Raw genomic sequence first — 21,926 nt, 5'->3', positions numbered from 1 at the left:
TCTAAGTACCACTGCTATCTCGGAGTAGAAACTAGACCGGATCCCAGGGGTCTATCCTCTAGAGCCCAGGAGGAGGTCTCCCCACCGGCAGAAGAGGGAAAGGTGCGGGGACACTTTGGGCAGGCCGCGCGGGGCAGAGGGGCACAGCTGGCACTCTTTCTGGGAAGCACTGGTAGGTGGGCTCCACCCTCCGACCCGGAGCCGCCGGGCCCTGGGTGCAGCGGGGAGGGGGAGACGCTGGGAAGAGTGTTGAGCCCCGGCCGCCGACGCTGGACTGGCTGCCCGCGCGCCGGGCTCGCTGCCGGCACCGGATGGAGAGTCCCGAGAAGGCTTAATTTGCAGGAAGACATTCTCATCAGATCTCGTCTCCGGCAGCGGAGCGCTGCTGCCGGGGGTCGGACGGGGCTCCTCTCAGCACCCCTCCCCCGGGCCCCGGCTGGGCGAGAAACAGAGCTGGCGGTAAAAGAAACTGGAGCCGCGGCGCCGGGGCGGCCGCGAGGGGCTGGGGCCTTGGAGGGCCTGGCTGCCTCTTGCCAAGGTCAATCAAGCCGTCCCCGGCTCGGGAGGCTCGCGCTGAATGCGCCGGGCGGCGAGGGGCGAAGGGCCGGAGGTGGGGGTCAGGGTGGGGCTGGGGCCCGGCCTGGATGGACGCTTCCCGCCCCTTCTCGGGGCAGGTACTCTGGCTTCCCAACCCAAGGGAGGATGGAGTTGTGGTGCGCGGGCCAGAGGCTGGGACCCAGGCTGCGGGGTCTGACCCCCTCAGGCGGAAACGGAGTCTAATTAGAGACGTTTTTATGCTAATATGCACCTGGCTAAGCTTTTCTAGGGCGGAGAAAGTAGGTAGTGTAGAAGGGAAGAAGTTCCGGAGAGAGGAAAATTCCGGAAGCACTTGATTCCATGATAAAAGGCTCCAAGGCTCTACTCACCCGGCTGAGTGGCCTCGGGGAAGTGACTTGAAGATGCTATTGGGCTTCAGTTTTCTTTTCTGAAAAAAGGGATATGGGTCAAATTTCTTCCCAGGCTGGTCATTCTCAGCAACAAGTTCAGCCCTCAGGTTGCTGTGGAGGCTGGAGAGGGGACGAGTTTCGGGACGTGTGAGGTACATGGCAGAGGGCAGAATCTTGGGCGTTGCAGAGCATCCGGAGTCATAAAAACCAGAGACATATTTCCAAGGGCCTGTGGCTGACTGTCCCCACTGTTAGCCACTTGTCAAACGTGCTCACAAGTCAAAGTGACAGGCCTCGGGGAAGGAAACTAAACAAGGGTCCCCGGATTGATGGCAGCAGGTCAGAAGGAGGAGTGTCGGTGGTAAAAGAAGATGGGAGAGGGGGCTGGGCAGGAGGGAGAAGTGGGTGTTTTATGGTAGGACCCGCTGGAGCTTAAATACAAGGTTGGGGTGGAAGGGAGAGATGGATTGAAGATGCCAAGGAGAGAAAGGGGAGTTGACTGATGGGGTCGTGTCCTGAAGCAGGTGGAAGGGTGGGAGCTAGACCACAAGTGGGAAGGAACTGGAGACACTTTGGGGTGGTAGGTGGTGGGAGGAGGAGAGGCTGTTTGACCTGGAGGGAACACGCTTCATTGGCCTTACTCAGCTCATCGGTGGAGGAGGCCTCAATGTGGTCATCTAGTGAGGAGTAAGCGTGGACACGGGAAGAATTTACCTTGGAGACAGAATTGGGAGTAGAGTGGGCAGGGTGGAAGGGCTAATGAGCAAGGATGCTGCTGAGGTTAGAGTACAAGGATTTGAAAGCAAAGTAAATCTTTGAGGAGAGAGGAGAGCACTGGCGTTTCCTGAGATCGCCTTATGTCCTTCCGTTCATTGTTTCATTTAATTCCCTACCACACAGAGCAGTAGGTGTTATTAATCCCCTTTTATAGACGGGGAAATGGAGGCTGAGAGTGATGAGGATCTTTGCCCAGGGTCACATAGCTGGTAAGAGATGAAGGCCTGATTTGAACCCTGGTCTTTCTGCCTCAGACCGGAAGCTGCTTCCATTTTGCTCCACTGGGCAGGAGTTCTGACCCTGAGGCCTCGGCGGTCCTTCCTTCCCCAGGTGTGGCCATCCTGGGGCACTGACCCATTTGGCTGGAAGGAAGGGCTGGGCTTTCGACTCGTGAGGTCTGTCCTGAGACTGGCTGAATTTGCAGGAAACTTCCACCCCGCTGAGATGGGGGGGTGGGTGGGGTGGGGGGGGGGAGAGTGGGCTTTTTTCCCCCTACATGAGACTGAACCATGTATATTTTTCTGCAAAATGCCATTTTATCTTAGTATTTCCGTATATACACCTGTTTTAAAGTTGTGTACTCCTCCTTTGTATGGTTATTCGGTTTATTATTTACTTTTTTCTTACCATTGAACGTTTCTATTGTTTCCACAGTTTTGCAATCAGAGTGCTTAGTGCACAGCCATCTTTGTAAGAATATCTTTGAGCAGAAAGAGTTTTTTCCACAGGATAGATTCCTAGAAGTGGCATCAGTGGATCAGGTATATGCTTGTTTTAAGTTCTTATGAATAGTACTAAACATCCCTCCAAAGAGGCTGTATCAATTTACAGTCTCTCCATCAAAGTATGAGCCTCCGCATTCCTTCACAGGCTTGCCACTGAGTATCATATAATATAATACATATTTGCCAATCTAATGAGCAAAATAGAGTCTTTCACTTTTGTTTTCATGTCTGTTTCCCTGACTCTCTGCAGCTCAGTCAGAGGCCCTTAGCTGAAGGAGGCATTGTTTGTGAAAACCTGAAGACAAGCTCAAGAATGAGTAGCAGAGATGTAGGGCAGCGCTGAAGAAGAGCTTAACGTCAGTGAATGCTGTCAGGACCCAGATGAGGGAGGCAGCTCAGTTCCTTTCTCTGAGCACATTCCTGTACTCTGGGTGGATCAGATGCCTCCTGAGCACTGAGTGAGGGCTGGCTTGGTGTTGTTTAGTCGTTCAGTCATGTCGACTCATTGCGACCCCATGCACTGTAGTCCACTAAGCTCCTCTGTCCGTGGGATTTCCCAGGCAAGAATACTGGAGTGGGTTGCCATTTCCTTCCTCCAGGGTTTCTTCCTGACCTAGGGATCAAGCCTGCATCTCCTGCATTGCAGGTAGATTCTTTACCACTGGGCCACCTAGGAAGCCTGAGGGCTGGCTACCAGGGCCCAGGCTACAGGAACAAGCTAATAGGCTGCACGGGCAGAGGAAGGCAGGTTTCAGGAAAGGCCCAGGAATGAGTTCAGCTTCCTGAAGGAGCCAGGGAAGATGAGGGTCACCAGGTTCTGAGTGCTCAATGGAAACTGGGAGGTCCATAGGCTGAAGAGGTGAATGATGGAAAGAGAATAGGACTTCAGATTCTTGACTTAGCCAAAGTGGGGGCAGGAGGAGGTGGGGAATGGTGGGACCACCCCTCCACCCCAGACACATACACCTATGTACATACCTATCCCTAGGGTATTCATAACATAGTTGATATTTTTGAGTACTAATTATATGACATTGACTTGTGTTTCCATTTATTGAATGATTTTTTCCTGCAATAATTCTATGAGATAGGTATAATTATTATCCCCATTTTAGAGATGAAGACATGGAGGCATAGAGTTTACCCAAGGTTGTGATGCTCAAAAGTGGCTAAGCTATAATTCAGACTCAGGTTATGGGGCTTCAGAGGCCAAGCTTCCAGCCATTATACACGTGGCTTTTCACAGCCTTCCTCAGCCAGTATAATAATAATAACTACCATTAACTGAGAGTATGGAGAAGGCAATGACACCCCACTCCAGTACTCTTGCCTGGAAAATCCCACGGACAGAGGAGCCTGGTAGGCTGCAGTCCATGAAGTCGCTAAGAGTCGGACACGACTGAGCGACTTCACTTTCACTTTTCACTTTCATGCATTGAAGAAGGAAATGGCAACCCACTCCAGTGTTCTTGCCTGGAGAATCCCAGGGATGGGGGAGCCTGGTGGGCTGCCGTCTATGGGGTCTCACAGAGTCGGACATGACTGAAGTGACAGCAGCAGCAGCAACTGAGAGTAAACCAAGAACACTATATTTTTGTCTCTAATACTTACAACAAGTCTATGTAAAAGAAGGTGTTATCCTTAATCTAAAGATGAGAAAAGTGAAGTTCAGAGAAGCTGAGTACCTTGGCTAAGATCACCCAGCTAAAAAAGAACCAGAGTCAGAATTTGCACTGTATCTGAAGAATTTGCATATGAATCTGAAGCCCCAGCCTCTTCCATGTCACCACAGGACCTTCATGACATAAGGAGAGGAGAAATGACGCAGCACAGAGTGGTCAGGACTGGAAGGGACCTCTGAAACCATCTAATCCAAATTCTCTTTCATTATAGACATAGAAAGGGGGCGTTCCCTGTTGGTCCAATGGTTAGGACTTGGCACTTCAAATGCTGGGGCCTGGGCTCAAAAAAAAAAAAAAAAAAAAACGAAACAAAAACAAGTCGTTTAGATGGAGAAAGAGAGGTACAGAGTTGTTACGTGTCCAAGGTTACTCAGTGAATCTCAGAACCAGGCACTTTTCCAGGCTCCTGCTGTTCTAGAGGGAGTGAAATTTTTGCCTCATCTCTGCATGTGAGTGCAGCCAGAAGGGAGAAGCTGTATGTATGTGTGTATGTGGGTAGGGCAGACAAAGGGGCTGTCTGCCAATCCCTCCCTTGTCAGCAGGACTGACTGGGAAGCAGAGTCATCCTTTCCCTGGAACCTCTTCTCCCGTACATTCTCCTCTTAGCACATACACACACACACACACACACACATATCTACCCCCAACTTAAGCACAGCATGAGCTGGTATCCTTGGATGGAGCTTATTTTGAAGGCTATCTAGAGCCTCTCACCATCTTGGTTGACCCAAAGACAGTCACTTCACCTTATAAGGCTCCCTGATAAGTTAACGCATTGTCCTTTCCAAGGGTATGTTTGAAAATGCAGATTATCCTGGGACCTAGCAACACAGTAAAAAGGACATGTCAGTCATTCACACCTTCCTGTGAATGATTCTCAGAATCCCTAAGTTCTCTGAATGTTTTTTAAATTTGGATTTAAATTTCATTAATATATGAAAATAATTTAGCAGTTATAAAGATAGAACTCTTTGCAGTTAAACATTTTTATGGTCTAGGACTTCTGTTCCTTAAGTTGGGATGGCACAAACAGGGTCTGTGAACTGCTGGGAGCTCATAGACGGGATCTATGAGAATTCCTATTGAGAGGTATGTTCATACGCATTTGGAAGACTTAAGAATCCACCTGCCAATGCAGGAGACACAGGTTCGATCCCTGGGTCAGGAAGATCCCCTGGAGGAGGAAATGGTAACCCACTCCAGTATTCTTCCCTGGAAAATCCCATGGACAGAGCAGCCTGGCAGGCTATAGTCCATGGGGTCACAGAGATTCGGACACAACTTAGTGACTAAACAGCAAGAAGAAGAAGCAAGGATTAGACAGGTGGAAGCTCTGTTATGACAGGTCTTCCAGCCCTGGACCGTATCTACCGATGCACTGGGAGCCCAGAGATCTGGGTTCTAGTCTTGATTACGTAACTACTTGGGGCCTCGGTTCCTCCAGGTATAAAATTCACACACTCTTCACCACTTTTCTAGCATTCTCTCTGCCAGGCATGTGCTGGTTGCCAAGAAGGATAGGATGTGAATGATGTTCAAGTCTGTGAGGTCCAGGCAAACTGGTGAAGGCAGAGTCTGGCCCCCTCCTGTCTGATAGTTCAATTCAAAGGGTAGACAAAGGCCATGGGGATCTAGCAGATGAAGAAGTTGCTTCCTCTTGCCCAGCTTAGGTGGTCTTTGTAGGTAAACTGGCTTTGAGCTGGACCTTTGGTCAGGACCAGTGGGTAAGGGCCCTGGCCCTATGGGCAGAGAGGATGAGTGAAATGGGCTGGGTTGGATGGGCTTGTGGACATTGCTGGGGTGTGAAGCAGGTTTAGGGGACAAGATCTCAGAGATCATCTCATCCAACTCTCTAGGGCACAAGGCAACATCATGAGGCCCAAATTGGTTCAAGAACCTCCCCCCAATCACACAGCCAGTTGGACTGTGCAGATAGCGAGGAACTGAGCAAGAATTTTTCAATCTGAAGCTGAGTTCCCAGTCTCAAGAATGTTTTCCGGGAGTCCAGCCCACGCTGGCAGCCCCCTTGTCTACTACACACCCCATGAAGCCTGCCAGAGGCTCCAATGACCCACCTCTCTCCCAACCTCAGGGCTTCTGAGACACACTGGCCCATACACCTGGGGGGCATTTTAATTTTATTTCCACTCAAAAAAACAGCCACATCCTGGCGGAAACCAAGGTGGAGGGAAGTCTTTAGTTCACCCTTCTGAAACCCTAGTCCATGGGCTGCAGTCATTCAGGCTGGAAATAGGTGTAAAAACCAGAACCCGCAAAAGGCCTTCCCAGACCCCAGCTTGCAAAACTTCCCGAGCTGGGAATAGCCTTCAGTCAACAGGGCGCAGACAGCCGGTCTCTCCACTTGGCCCTGGGAGCTTTTCCCTCTCCTTGGCCAGGGAGGGCTCTCATGCCATGCCTACCCCTTTTGGGTTGGAGGAAATCCTCCCATCCCACAGACTTCTTGGGGTCTGCTGCCGTCCAGTCTATCTGGACAGAGAAGCAGTTTGTTAGCCCAAGGACTAACAGGGCAGTGCTGAGGTGGTCAGAATCAGGATGGGCCCCAAACGACCCAAAGTCTGTGCTCACTTCTCTCAGGAAAGATGAGGAAAGAACACGCTAGTGAGGGTGTCCATCACAAGGGACAGCTGTGAAAGCCAGATTTACCAGGTCTAGTCTATGACCGCCGTGCCACCACTGCCTCCATCTCCAGCACCACCACAGTCTCCTCCATCTCCACCACCGTCTCCTCTGTCTCCACCAGCTCTGTCTTCACCACCTCTACACCCACCAGTGTCAGTATCTCTGTCAGTCTTATCACTATTATCTCCACGTCAACCGTGGTGGCAACATCGCTTCTGCCATCACCCCCTCTGCTAGTATCACCAGCACTATCGCCGCTAGCATCTCCACCGCCGCCTGTGCCACCACTTCCGTCTCCAGCATTATCACTGTTTCCATCTCCACCACAGGCACCACGCCCGTCTTCATGCCCATAACCACAGACACCTTCACATTCACCTCAGCAGCATCTCCATCACTGCTTACCATCATCTCCACTCTCACCACCAACTCCACCTGCGCCACTGTTATCCATGTCATCGTCATTTCAGCCAGGACCTCCAGCTCCACTTCCATCCTCACTGGCAGTTTCTCCATAGTTGCCGTCCTCGGCTCCACTAATATCACTGCCTTTGTCACTAGTACCATCTTCACCGCCTCTCTCATCTCTCCTAACTCTTCTGTTACTTGTTACCACCAGTGCAGTTACCCCACCCATGCCTACCTCTGCCCATTTTCAACCATCCACACTGCTGCTGCTGCTGCTAAGTCGCTTCAGTCGTGTCCGACTCTGTGCGACCCCATAGACAGCAGCCCACCGGGCCCTGCCGTCCCTGGGATTCTCCAGGCAAGAACACTGGAGTGGGTTGCCATTTCTTTCTCCAATGCATGAAAGTAAAAAGTGAAAGTGAAGTCGCTTCAGTCGTGTCCGACTCTGTGCGACCCCATAGATGGCAGCCCACCAGGCTCCCCCATCCCTGGGATTCTCCAGGCAAGAACACTGGAGTGGGTTGCTATTTCTTTCTCCAATGTAGAAAAGTGAAAAGTGAAAGTGAAGTCGCTCAGTCATGTCTGACTCTTAGCGACCTCATGGACTGGAGCCTACCACGCTCCTCCGTCCATGGGATTTTCCAGGCAAGAGTACTGGAGTGGGGTGCCATTGCCTTCTACTTAGACCATAAAGAACTGCTATTTGGGTTAACCCTTCAGCTTCTTTCCGTTTGGCCAACCTTGGAAAGGCCAACCATAGACCCCATTTCCCCAGTTTTTCCTTTGAGACTTCTCATGGAAGGTGAAACTAAATGCCGTGCTCTTTAAGTTAAGGAAGATTATGTGTCTCTTGCCGTTCCTGATTTACCAGGCCCATCATTCTGTCCTGGAAGGAAATTGGATTACTCTGACAAAATGTGTTCTTTGGAAAGCAGTGCTGGTTATTACCTAATTCCTTATGACCTAGTGTTTGCAGATTGATTTTTTGACGACGTGTCCCAGTAGTTTTCTATTATAGCAGCTTGGTTGATGGGCCCAGCACTTGCAGAGGCATCTGCTTTCCCCCAGGTTTAAAGAGAGGCAGGAACAGGCTGCCTGGGTCTCCCTCTTGTCTCCAGGCCCCTCACCAGTTCCCCATAAATCCCCTTAGAGTGAGAGCTAGTGATCTGATTCCACCTTGGGCCAATTCTTTAAGTACCTAAGCATGTAAGTCATCAGGACCGTGGATGTGAATACACAAGTTCTTCCCTCATTCCCCCTTGGCTTTCTGCCTTCTCATGATCCCATGCGGTGCCTCTTTTAGCTTTTAGATCACAGCTGACCTTTTTAAGCTAAGAAAAAATTAAAAGCCTCTGCGTTTTTAGTGTCATTGCTTATAGGCTTTCTCTCCCCAACTCAAAATGAGCCAGCAATCCCCTTATCCCCTTTTGTTGGCCTGTTAGAGTTAGAAAATGTTTTTCTCATTCTTTTGCTGCCTTGTACAAGTTATATCTCATTTCTTTTTCTGAACGACTCTTCTGATTTTATCTCCACAGCCTTTTGTTATTTCTTTGTATGTACCCCTCCTTTGTAACCTGGCCTGATTTCCACTTTCTTTGGCACGGCCGTAGTAGTCATTTTAGTTCTCTGAGAAGCTTTCTGCATAACTAATGAGTAATCTCTGGGTCCCTTTGAGCTGTTTTATGCATCAGGAGAGTTTCATTCTCTTCTCCTAATTTTGTTGCCTTATGTGGAAATGGCCCATTCTCCTTAGAGGGTGCTTTTCATTCTTAAATTCAGTTTTTGTGCTTTTCATCTTGGTTCTCAAAGCTTGGTGCAGAAAGCTTTCAGAAAGGCCAATTTCGGAATCTTGTTTAAGTTCCTGCTTTTCTTCCTTTCTCTCAGGTGGTGGTCCCCTTTCTCAAAACCCTTCCTTCTCCAGGGCTTTTAGTGTGTGACTGTCACACCTAGTTGGCACCTGGTCCCCCGGACACATGCTGGGGTGACCACCTAGGGAGGCATCTAGCACCTGGGTCTGGTCACTGGTGCCCACACTGGACTGAGGGGAGTCCTCACTGGAGTGTTTGGTTATTGTGTGGGGATCTCTTCATGCACAGACCCATTTGCTGTTCTTGGACGCCTTCATCTCCTCTAGAATCTCTTTGTTTGGGGCCCTGCCAGCTGTGGGCTCACAGGGCGGGTGAGTCTTCCTGACAGTCAGGTTGATAATGGCCTGGAGGAACACACCAGTTGGTAAGGTACACAGACCTGAAATCAGGTTAATGACATAGAAGGTAGCAGTTGCAAGGCATGAAGACAATAGCGTGTGTGTGATGTGCTCTGCCTCTGTGCTAGGGGAGGCTTCTCCAAGAAAGCCATATCTGAGGGTGTTCAAAGTTAGGCAGGTATTTGCCAGGAAGAGCGTTGTAGGGCATTCGGGGCAGAGAGGGCTACGTGGGACAAGCTGAACCCCCAGACTCCATGAAGCCTGTGGTTTCCCCAACCCTCCTCTGGTCTGGTTGAATCATGTCCAGGCAGCCCTGCCAAGGCCTTTTTCAAGACCTCTCCAAGAGGCCCCAGCGCTCCCAGTCATGTGTTATCATCTCTAAACTTGCCTTCACAGTGAAGACTTTCTCCATCCAGCCTGGCTTCTCTGTGTCCCTGCACCCCTGGCAGGAGGCTTGGGGCCTCACCCCTTCCCTTTCCTAATGTCTCTAACAGTAGGAACTCCATGATCCTTTCTTCTTCTTTTTAATATTTTCTGTTCAGAATTTTCTCATTTTTTTCTTTTTGGTTAGTTTTTATTCATTCATTGATTTATTTTTGGCCACACTGCATGGCATGCGGGATCTCGGTTCCTTGACCAGGGATGGAACCCATGCTGCCTGAAGTGGAAGCACAGAGTCTCCAACACTGGACCATCAGCGAAGTCCCCACTTTCCCCTTCTTGCCCTCTTTCTTTCCTCTGTCCCCTGTGAGGACACCCTACATCCTGGCTCTTCTCTCGTCTTATCTTTCCTTCGTAGTTTCCTGAGCAGGCGCCTTTTCTTCTGACCAGCACTTAGTTGTTGAAACCCCCCAGGGCCCTCTCCCCTCCTGCCTCTGCCTACCTCTTCTCACTCGGTTTGTTCCTTTTGGATGACCCATCTAGTTCCATATTTTGAGGACTAAGCTCTCTCCGGCCCATCTTTCCCTCTCCTGACATCTAGATCCACATGTTCAATAGCCCAAGAAACATCTCCATCACAAACTCAGTGTTTCCACATCTGAGCTCATTTCTCCTTCCTCCCAACTCATACCTCCTCTCAGAGTTCCTGTCTCAGTGACCCATGTCATTCACCCCAGCCAGAAGTCATCTTGAGTCTTCCCTGTCTCTCACCTTCCTTCCCAAAGCCAGCCTTGTCCCTTCTTCAGCCCCATCCCTCCTCTGTTTCCGCACCTGCCCCAGGTCAGGCCGTGGGATGCTCCTCCTAGACTGTGCCTGCAGCATTCTCACTGGTTCCCCGCCTTCAGATTCTCCCATAGTCCACCCGTCAGGATACTTCTTACCAATACTTTGTAAAAATTTGAGATACAGTTTGCGTATAGTGAAAGCACATATTTTAAGTATGCAATCTGACAAATTTTAATAAAATATTACAATTTTAATGAACATATTACATTTAATAAACATAACCACCACTCCAATGAAGAGAGAGACGTTTTCCATCATCCCTTAATGTTCCTCGTGATCCATTTCGGTCAATCCCTGTTCCCCTGGGGAAGTACTGCTCTGATACTGTGCATCGTAGATTAGTTCTGCCTATTCTATAAAACTTCACATCAGTGAAATCATATAGTTTGTACTCTTTTGCTTGGCAACATGTTTTTGAAATTCTTTCCATGTTGTAATCATTCAATAGTGAACACTTATTTAATTGAGTCTCCTGCTTACAACTTTTCAACAGCTACCCATTATCCAATTCCTGGCCCCGGCGTGATCTGACCTCCTCTCCAATACTCCCCATCCTTTGACCTTAGCCTTTCAGAATACTGAACCGTTTGTTCACCTGCACAAACATAGCTCTTCGTGGGTGAGTCTGCTCATCTCCAAAACAGTTTAGCTGTGAACTCCTACTCATCTGGCAGCACTCGTTCAGACGTAGATTCTGTGACAGTTTCTCTGACCTGTTCCCACCCCCAGGACAAAGAGTCTGTCATCTCCACTATAATGGACTGTGTCCACTATCTAGGCACCCCTGAGTCCCCACCCTTCATTGATTGAATACATGTCTTTCTTAGCCTGATTCCTGTGTCTTGTACATTATTTATCATTGTTCCCATTACACTGTATGTATTTATGGGCTTGTGTAACTCCTTAGCTATGCTCAGAAATATGGAAAGATTCATTCTCTTCCCAGAAATTTTTCCTACGGAAGATGCTCTTGTTGCCTTCTCAAGAGACATTCCTTCAGTCTGTTTTGCTAACAGATCTTGCTCTTTTTCAAGCATCTATGTGTCCAGAGATCATTCTGGCAGTGACTGCTTGGGGAGTGGTCTAGTTCTGGCCAATGAGACTTAAAGGACTCATTTCAGGGGGCTTCTGGGAAAGGTTTTTCTCCCTGAAAAGAAAAAAATGAGAGGTAAATACCCACTTTTATATATTCCTCTTTCTTCTTTGGGACACTTTTGTATGAGGGTGTGATATTTGGAGATATGGCATCCACCTTGTGACCACAAGGCAAGGGCCAAGACAACAGAGACAGGGATCCAGCAACTGGCGTTAAACTAACCCCAGATCTCTCTACTTTCAAACTTCTTATTGTGTGAGGTAATTCAATGACTTTACTGCTTAAGACAAAATTATTTATTATTAAATAAATAATGGCTTGGGGGTAATCTTAGTTCTGGACCGGGGATTGAACCTGGGCCATAGCAGTAAAAGCAGCAAGTCCTAACCACTGGACTGCCAGGGAATTCCCTTACGACACAATTAGTTGGGTGTTCTGCAACTAAAGACATTCTTAACGGATAAATTTTGTGAATACACTTTTTATCCACAAACTTTTGGAGATACTTGTAGAACCTATACATTTTTTACGAGATTATGAAGCACTTCTCGTCTAGACGGTGCAGAACAGTCTGTGCTTCCCCTCAAGGGACTGTGCCACGTCTACCTTGAGTGGGCCTCAGGGTGACTTTCTTTTCTCTCCATGTTTTTCCTCCTCTGGACTTCTGACCGAGACTCTCAGCCAGTCAGTTCCATCTAGTTTTCCCCCGACTGGAGCTGGGGAGGGAGGGTTTTGGGTCCTAGATTATCTTTGTAACAACCCAAGAAAAATGTTGTTACCTTATTTTTTGGGAAAAGTTGAAAATCAAGCTAGTGAGAAACCTAATTGGCATCACATAGTAAGTGAAGGAGCCTCACAGTGAACTCTGCCCAAACTCATTGTCTTTACCTCAAACCCTAGACTTTCTTGGGCTATGAAGTAGGTGGTAGTTCCACGTTGCTTTGGGTGGTGGCTGTGAAAATGCACTGATTAGATCTCCTACTTCGGGGAGTGTGACTGACCCAGGGCCCCAGCTGCTGTGCGTTGTTGCTCAGGACTCACTTCCCGAGGGCTGCTCCTTTTGCCCAACGCTGAGCACGACAGGGTTCCTAAGACAAGCCTATTCCCGAGAGTTCTCTTTAGCTCACAAACTTCCTATTGGCTTGGCTGAACCCTCCTAAGAACTACACTTCAGGGACTTCCCTGATGGTCTAGTGGCTAAGACTCTATACTCCCAATGCAGGGGGTCTGGGTTCAATCCCTGATCAGGGAACTAGATCCCACTTGCCACAGCTAAAGATCCCTGTAGCTAAGACCTGCTGCTGCTGCTGCTGCTGCTAAGTTGCTTCAGTCGTGTCTGACTCTGTGCAACCCCATAGATGGCAGCCCACCAGGCTCTGCCATCCCTGAGATTCTCCTGGCAAGAACACTGGAATGGGTTGCCATTTCCTTCTCCAAACTAAGACCTGGTGCAGCCAAATAAATAAGTAAATATTAATAAATAATATTACCAAAAAAAAACACCCCACTACACTGCTGTCTGAGACTGTACCCATCCCAGCTCCATCCTTCCCTCTGTCCCTCACAGGGCTCAGACCCACAACACCGTCTGACAGTTCTGGTTCGCTTCCTTTTTCTCTCACAGATGCTTCGGCAAATAACTCTCTTGCAAATCTAATCCCATCTGGGGTATGGCTTCTCAGAGGACCTGAACCAATGTGCTTTGGTTTGTTAAACCCCCAAAGTCAGTCTGGCTTCCTGTGTACAGGACACCTGGCCTGCACTGTTGCTCTCTTCTCTTTTCCTTTCAGAGTGTGTGAAGGTCTTAACTGTGGCTCTGCCACTATTCTAATGGGAGCAAGGTAGACTCCCCTGGAGAATATGTGCATACCTGGAAATTATTATCTCCTGAGTTCAGAGAAGCTGAGGCACTCACCTAAGGGCATACAGCTCATGCCCAAGTGCCCACACATCTACATGCTATGCACGGAGTGGGGAGACAAAGTCAGAGTGAAGAGACAGGGTCAGGACGCGGTGCGGGGCAGGCAGAGGGCATGAGGAAAGCAGCCCCTTCCTGCCCCTCCCAGCCAACTTCCCACGGCTGGTCTGTGTGTTTTGGTGCCATGGCAACAGGCTGCTCGTAAAAAGTAAAGTTTAACCTTAGGACATTGTGGGGAGCTAAGCTAGAAGGGTCTAGAAGATACCAGACCTTCCAGCCTTCCAGTCTTGCTCCAGCCTGGAGATGCTGCCCAGCTCAGCCAAGCTCTTGGTCATGGAGAAATGCCTTTCTCTGTTCAAACTCACTGCTTATCCAGCCAATTAGTTCACCTGCTTGGCCCTGCTAACTCTGCTTCTGGAATGCTGTGTTATGTTTGTCTAAATCCTCTCCATGTCTCACCACCACCTGGAAGCCTTCCGTGATTTCCCCAGTCCACAGAGCCCCTTTCTTCCTCTGAGCTTTTCTAACACTTTCTGTACTATCTGGGGCATTCATAGTGTGATGTTTGGACTTGGTTCCGATCTGATTCAACAAGCTCCTAGTATGTGCTAGACCTTGTGCTGAGAGTTGAATGCTCAAGTGGATATTTGGGGCCAGGTCTGCCTAGGCTCATTAGACCTCAGACAGGAGAGCAGCAGATCATCTAGAAGCTTTAGCTTTATGAGCAAGAGAGGCCCGCCCTGGCTCCCAAACTAAGCAGGACAGAGGGTGTGGGTTGTGGCTCATTAGAGCCCTGCATCTGAGTACAGACAGGTCCCTGAGTCTCATTTTTCTCAGCTATAGAAAGGAAATGATAGAAGGTACCTCACTGGCTTGTTTTGAGGGCAAATGAGATAATACATGCAAAATACCTAACACAGTGATGGGCCAACCCCCTGAATCTCCCTAAATGAAAGCACTGCACTCTGCTCTTTCGACAGAGAGCTGACTGTCCTGGGTTGGCAGATTAAGTGAGGCTAAGGCCTGCCCTCTAGGAGCTCAGCATCCAGGGCTTCCACACATTTGTTCCATCAGCTCTGGGAAAGGACATGCTATTCCTACATCAAAAATGACAGAGAAACCCGGGCTCCAAGAGGCTGAGCCCCACCCTAGATCACCCTAGAGCTGGTAAGCAGTGGAGTTGGCTTCAGAGTCAGGCCTGAGACACAGGAGAAGCCCTAGGTAAATACACAGAGCCGCTTGGGTTAGAATACTTGATACAGTGAAGATGTTAGTTTTGCCCCAAGAATTCTATAAATTCAACGTAATGCCAATCAAAATGACAACAAGATGTGTGTGTGTGTGTGTGTGTGTGTGAAATTTAACAAGCCAATTCTAAAGCTAAGCTGGAAGAGTAACTATGTCAGAATTGCCAAGAAATATTTGAAGAAGAATGACGAGGGACGACTTGCCTATCAGATAACAAAACACTGCCAAGCTGCGCTAATTAAAATGGCGGTGTGCTGGCACGGGACAGGACGAATGAATGGATCAAGGTCACAGAACAGGGAGTTTAAAGAGGATTCTTGAATAAAGAGGATTTCAGTAGAAACAGTATGGAAAGGATGAACTCTTCAAAAAATAGTGTAGAGACAATTGGCTCTCCTTGTGAAAAAACAAAGTTGATTCCTGCTTCACACCATTCACAAAATACATTCCAGATGGATTAGAGAGCTAAGTGTAAAAAAAAAAAAAAAAACAAAGCTATGAAACTATTAAAAGAAAATATAGGAGAATTTGTTTATAACCTTGGAGGAGGAAAGGCTTTCTTTAGCAAGACATAAAACACAGAAACCATAAAGGAAAAGATTGCTAAATTTGATTACATTCAAATCTAAAAGAAAAAAAAGACACCATAAATACTGTTAAAAGACAAGTGACAGCCTGGAAGAAGTTATCTGCAACATATGCAAACGGAAAGGATTAGTATTCAGGATATATAACGAATGGCTACAAATAGTAAGTAAAAGATAAACCACTCAAAAGAAAAATCAAGTAATAGTTCGGAACTGCAGATGGCTGATAACAATGAAGACAGCTCAGCCTTGCTAGTCAGCAAAATAATGCAAGCCATATAAACCAAGCTAACATTTTTTACTCATCAGATTTGTAAAATTTTAAAAAGATTCATGATAGCTACTGTTGGCAGCAATTTAAGGGCACAAACACCTTTTCCACTGTTGGCGAGAATGGAGTGTGTTGTGGTGTTTGTAGAACTTGATCTGGCAGTGCTTGTGGAAAGCGAAGGGCCCAGACTGTCCACCACAGTGAGTCCACATCTCTGGCTGGAGAAATGCTCCAAGTGCACAAAGCTCGACCACAGGGAGCGTTGGTGACAGCAGTGGAAATGAGACAATCAGACACAACCCAAGTGTCCATTAGTAGACAAAGGGCTAAACACATTTTTGAATATCCACATCAGTAATGGTTTTCTGGGTGTGTTCGTGCTAAGTCGCTTCAGTCGTTTCTGACTCTTTGCAACCCTATGGACTGTAGCTCGCCAGGCTCCTCTGTCCATGGGATTCTCCAGGCAAGAACACTGCAGCGGGTTGCCGTGCCTCCTCCAGGGGATCTTCATGACCCAGGGATCGAACCTGCATCTCTTCTGTCTCCTGCATTGACAGGTGGGTTCTTTACCACTAGCGCCACCTGGGAAACCCACAGGTTTTCTGAGGCTCAAACAAACGAGGTAGACATCTGCATCCTGAAGTGACAAGGCCTCATTACCAGAGAGGCCTGGTGATAAGACACAGGATATTCTGGCTTTATTTTTATAAACAGGGATGCAGGCTTTGAAATTATGTGCATGAGGAAGAATATTCTGAAAGTATACCTATCAAACTGACAATCCCTGGGGAGGGGAGTGGGCCTGTGTAGGAGCCAAGGAGGGCTTTAACTGAGCTATTTAAGTTTCTTTTATAATGAGTGTGTATGCATGTATTACCTATATAATAACAACACATTGAAAATAACTAGAAAGACCAGCTCTTACTCAATGGCCAGCAATTTATGCCCCTACTTTCCAAGCCCTGCATCTGCTGGTGCCCTGGACCTGTTGCTTAGATCGCATCCCTGAGTCCCGACCGCACACATCCCCCAGTGTTCATCACCTCTACTGCACTGGGCTCCTCGTCAGTTCTCGATCTGTGACACTTGCCTATAATTCAGGAACAAAGGAGAATTGCTCATAGCCTTAGCTCCAGAAGAGCACATGATCCAGTAAAATAAGAACTTCAGAAAAGATGTGGTTGGAAAAACCAAGGAAGGCTTCCTAGAGGAGGTGGCATTTGAGTTGAGTCTTGAAAGATGGATCATTTTTATTCTAATCTCACCCCAAATTCTGTTGAAAATTGCATAACACCATTAGAGAAAATTTGGATACCAGGGACAAACCACCTGCATAATCCATCACCCTAAGCCAATAACTTTTGCAAATTCCCTTCAAGTCTTTTCCCCAAGGCACATATATATTTAAATATTGCTATGAACTGAATTGTGTTCTACCAAAATTCTTACGTTGAAGTGCTAACTGAATGTCATAGTATCTGGAGATAGAGGCCTTTGGAAGATAATCAGACACGACTGAAGCGACTTAGCAGCAGCAGCAGCAGCGGCCGGTTTAGATGAGGTTGTGAAGGTGGGGCTCTCATGGTAGGATCAGTGCTCTAATGAGAAGGTTGAGCCACTGGAGCACATTCTCTTTGTGCATGCACTAAGATCATGCAAGAGCACAATGAGAGGTCAGCTATCTGCAAGCTGAAGAAAGCCCTCACGTGGACCCTGCTGGCACCTTGATCTGTGAGGGATAAATTTCAGTTGTTGAAGCCACCCTGTCTATAGTATTTTGTTATGACAACCTGAGAAGTCTAACACAAGTATGCAATCTAATAATGTGTTTGATATATTTTGTTGTTTTAATATAGTATTATATCATAGCCGTTTTTCACATTACTACTGTTAATGGTTGTGCGATACGTCATTCAGTGAGTAGACCACGATTTAATTACCTGTTCCCCTATTGTTGGATTTTTAGGTTGTTTCTTATTTTTAAAGCTGTAATGAACATCCTTGAGCGTATAGGGTTTTTCTCCCCCCTTTTGGGTTATTTCCTTGGAACAAATGCATTCTTAGAAGTGGAAATACTGGGTCAAAATTTATGAACACTTTTATGGCCCTTGAAACATGTTGCCAAATTGCTTCTAAAAAAGTATAGTTCCAGAATACACTGAAGGCTTTGTTAGGCAAATATGAGAGGTGTAGGAGTGGGATGGGGGTCCCAATTCCAGGAAGCAGCATGTGTGAAGGAGCATTGACCAGTACAGACTTCTGTGATTTATCCCTCGAAGGCCACAATATGACCACAACGTAGAATTCTTTGGTAGATTACACAGTTACAGATTTACGTAGCAGTTTTACATAGTCAGCTTTACAATCTCAAACTAGTTATTTAAAATGTTTGTCCCTTGGTATCCTAATCTAAATATAAAATGTAGATAATAAAGCTTTCTTAAAGGGCTGTGGACAGGATTAACTTAAAAAATATTGGCATTGTGTCTACAGTGTAGCATTAGAAACTCAGTGTCCAAAGGTAGAGTGTGGTTTGGTTTTTCCCTTTGGTTTGGCTGCACTTTCTACCTAATAGGCTTAGAAGATGACCATCTAAAACTAATTGAGAAGACTTCCCTGTTGTCCAGTGGTTAAGAATCTGCCTTCGAATGCAGGGGACTTGGGTTTAATCCCTGGTTGGGGATGGTTTTAGTCACTAAGTCGGGTCTGTATCTTGTGACCTCAGGGACTGTAGCCCGCCAGGCTCCTCTGTCCTTGCGATTCTCCAGGCAAGAATACTGGAGTGGGTTGCCATTTCTTTCTCTAGGCTCTGTACTCCTAGCTGACCTCAAAGTCTAAGCCCAGCTCCTATAGTCCCTAAACCCTGTCTGTTTTCTCAGGAGCAGCCAGGACCTTGGGTTCAGGGTACATCGATCATTGGCTGCCTTTGAGGTCTCAGGAGAATCCCAAGTCATGGGTCCTAGATTTGTTTCTGGACACTTTCCCTTACCAGTCATGTGCTCTTGGTCAAGTCAATGAATCTCTCTGAGCAACAATCTCCTTGTCTGTAAAACAGGAATGAGTGGGATTGCTGGCAAGATTTAGAAATACAAATTGGGTAGCATGGTAGGTTTCTGAGAGATGTCTTCCACTGGAAAACAACTGCAACTCAGAGGGGCATCAAGGACCCCCAAATCATCAGGTCACAGAGCCCGGAACAGACTGGGCGTGAGCCCCATCCAGGTGCATCCAGTAGCCACTTGGCCTCCTCTGTGGAGACCCACGGTTGGGAGTGACACATGCTACTTCCCAGTCACTCAGGATGGAAACTATAGCTGCGGGTTGTCCCCAGGCAGCATCACGGTATGCGGAGTGTGGTGTTTGCTGAGGCTGATGTTAACTACATTCCACAACGATCTCCCAAAGGAGAGAGGGAGCCCCTGCTTCTGGGCCACAGGGCTGCAGGGCCTGCGGAGTCCTCAGGAGCTGCCATGCTGTCCCCAGGGCCGGACAGAGCCAAGCTGCTCAGCCCCACTCCAAGTAGCCAGAGTCAGGTCGGCCTGCTCAGCTCCCTTGCAAAACTGGCCTCCAGTCTCTTCAGCACATTCCCAGATGACAACTTCAGGACTAGATTCCCCAAACCAAAATTAGGACATGGGCTTGCTCAAAGGATTCTTTCCATGGCTGAATGTATTTATTTGAGTGTTCTTATTGCAGAATAAAAATGAACTCCACCAGAGGTTTAATGAATCATTTTAATTGGAAGGCACACAAATATGTGCAAACAGGGCATCTTGGGCACATTAATGATGTCAAGAGAAGTCTACTCCTCAACAGCTGAGGCAGTGAAGTCTTAGGCCCAAGGGTAGAAGTGGAGAGATGGAAGGGATGACTGTGGGCAGAAGTTCCTTGCTTTGAACAAATTCTTCCAAACTAGCAGCTTTTCAACAAATTTTAAAGGGGATGAAAAGAGATGATGATTAGTGAAACTGGAATGAAAAGATGTAAATGGATGCAGTGTGAGCAAATCCAGGGATCAGAGAGCAGGTGATCAAAGGGGTGGCATTGTCATTTTACTCATCAACTGCACCCCCTACCCAGCTCCCCACTCCCCACCCCCCACCGCACACACAACTTGCCAGCCAAGCAGCTCCTGTTCCAGCCCCACTGCAGACTCACCTGTGTGATCACCCACGCCAGGCTGGCCTCCGCGCTAGGGGGAGACTAGGTTCCCATCCCCTCATGGACAGTTTCCGCCTACCTTCAAAGTTGCCTGCAACCTACTGGACAGAGGGAGAGGGCCGGGGGAGGGAATGGGGGGAGGGAATGGAGGGAGGGGTGGGTGGCCCAGGGTGTGCAGCAATGTTATCCTGATGGAGTTTGCACTGGTCCAGAATAAGGTTGGAATCCCCTGTAGGTCTGCTCACACTTGTCTTAGGGGACACACAGCTCATCCCCCCAGACTGCCCCAGGCACAAGGCTCTCTGAGAAAATAACATGCCTGGGTAGGCAAGGCCTGCATCCTGCTTCTGTGGTAAAGGAGCGACCATGGGAGGAGCCCCTTGAGGGACAGCTTGTCACCTGCGCCCAGGGAACGACGTGGGGCCCTGGGCGCAAATCCTTGTTCTGCATCTTACTATGTGGCCTTAGTCAAGGGAATGAGTGTCAGTTTCCTCATCTGTAATCTGGACCTCACGGCCTCTCTTATAGGCCTGATCAAATACACAGAGCACCTATTTCATTGTCTGGTGCACAGTAGGCCACTGATAAATGGTAACTGTTAGTGCCTTTACAACACACAAAAGTATAAGGGATACCGACGTTCATAATAATCATAGTAATTATCCCCTTCTTCTCATCCCCCCAGGCAGAAGGAAGCAAGGAGAGAGGCCCTTTCAGCCCCAAAGCCTGATTGATCAGGGACCACTCACATTGCTGTTAGGGAGACTGGCTCTGCCAAATCTACGTTGCCTTTCTTCTTACATAAATCTGTTCAGGCCCAGGGTCCTGGCGAGACCCTGTTCTTAGCTGGATAGGACACTCTCTCATACTCTGTAACAGTCAAGACCAACATCAGGGGTGTCTCACCCTCTTGCCACTCCTTGTGGAACCCCAGGAAGCTCCATCTCCAGCTCTCACAGCCCTTGCTTGTGAACCCCCTCATCCCTCCCCTGCTTGCTCAGGTGGCTTATTGACACTGCATGTCACAATGGCCTCAGTGCTCGGCGTGACCCTAGAGGAGATGGAGATGCAGAGAGACACCCTGCTTCCTGCCCACTCTCCGCCCTGTCTCCACATGTGCCAGGCTAGGTGGCCGGTACCCCCACTCTGTGGATGTCCTCAGCCTTGCCTAGCCTTGCAGCCGGGTCCCCATCCCTCGCCTCACCTCCTGCAGCCTATGGCGGTGGGCGGCGAGGGGGAGATCTTAATTTCTCCCGCTTCTAATCGGCATGGCTGGGAGAACCAGCAGGCAAGAGCAGGATGAGGTGAAAGGCCATGGGCCTAGTCTACAAGCCACCCAGTCACCAGAGCCTAGTTTCCCTCCTAACAAACCATGCAGCAGACAAATTATCTCTGTTGTTCCTGGGAAATCTGTAAGTACTTACCTGTGTTGTTAGCATCTGGGCCGCAGGCTGGCAGTTCAGGTGAATAGGCCGCGGCTGCCCTGTGCCGGGCTGCCTGTGATCAAAACCAAAGTGGCCGCCAGGGTGCTCTCAGGTGAAGACAATGTCAGACTCAATTGGGGCCTCACCTGGCAAGGTGACCCCTGGAGCCGGCGCACGTTGGGGCCACGGGAGCTCTGAAATGCAAGTAGAGTGGGAGGCTGGAATAGCTCAGCCTTTTCCACAGACCGCCTGGCACTCTGAATCTGGGGCAGATGCAGGCCCTGAGGCCTGGCCCACTGAGGCAAAGGCCCTGGGCCCCGGGATCTGCATTTTTATGTAGCTTCCCAGGTGACTGATGCAGAAAGGTTGGATGTTCTTCAAGATCCCCTCGGTCCATGGAGTGCTTAATAGTGATAAGTATCATTTACAGAATGCCTGCTGGGTACCACGGCTTTCTGAATGAATACATGATTTCATTTACATTCTCATACCTGTGAGAACCCTATGAATGTACCCTAGTTACAGAGAGAATAACTGACTTGCCCAGTCACATGGGGCCAGGGATGAGAGTCAAACTGAGTTGGCCTGTCTCCAAGCTCTGTTCTGGGC

This window comes from Bos indicus x Bos taurus, chromosome 1 (genome assembly GCF_003369695.1).
Source record: "Bos indicus x Bos taurus breed Angus x Brahman F1 hybrid chromosome 1, Bos_hybrid_MaternalHap_v2.0, whole genome shotgun sequence".
NCBI classification, from domain to species: Eukaryota; Metazoa; Chordata; class Mammalia; order Artiodactyla; family Bovidae; genus Bos; species Bos indicus x Bos taurus.
This window is presented reverse-complemented; position numbering follows the sequence as displayed.